Genomic DNA, 666 nt, shown 5'->3' with positions numbered 1-666 from the left:
GGGACTTTTGAGCAGGTTTTATGACTTTGTTGCATTTCTGGAACAAGCTTTGGCCCTTATGACTCACGAGTCGGCCTGATGTTGGCTTCGAGTCGGTGTTTCCTCATTGGAACTTGCATGGGTGGTTCCCCATCTTCATCTCTTCCTGTCCCATATGATGTCAAGCGCCCAAGGAGCGTTCCCCCACTTCTCCACCCAGCCAATATGATTTCATCCAAACGTTTCACAACTTCTGAAGTCAGCAAAAACGGAATATTGTGTGTTTCCATCTACCAACTACCAAAAAAAATATAAGTCAAAAGGGGGCCAAGCAAAGATGCAGAACACCACCATTTATTTATTTTATTCCAAAAATCTTTCCAATGTGACCCAGTGACGCAATGACATTTTTGTCCCTGTTTGATATATGACGGTTTGTTAAATACATTGATGACATCTTCCTATCTGCATGACTAGAGTTCAGTAAGGCATGATGGCTGTGTACTTTCCCCATTTCTCCCTCACCTTCTCTCCTCTCACTCTTTTTGCCCCAACCAGCTGCCTGTTCCCTTGCCCTTACTGAAACAAAAGGGGGGGGGGGGGGGGGGGGTTCAACAGCCAGCGAGTGAGGGACAGAGAGGGGAAATGAAAGCCATACCCCTTTCTCTCTGTATAAAAGTGTGTGTG

The sequence above is a fragment of the Ictalurus punctatus genome, chromosome 27 (genome assembly GCF_001660625.3).
Source record: "Ictalurus punctatus breed USDA103 chromosome 27, Coco_2.0, whole genome shotgun sequence".
Classification (NCBI taxonomy): Eukaryota; Metazoa; Chordata; class Actinopteri; order Siluriformes; family Ictaluridae; genus Ictalurus; species Ictalurus punctatus.
This window is presented reverse-complemented; position numbering follows the sequence as displayed.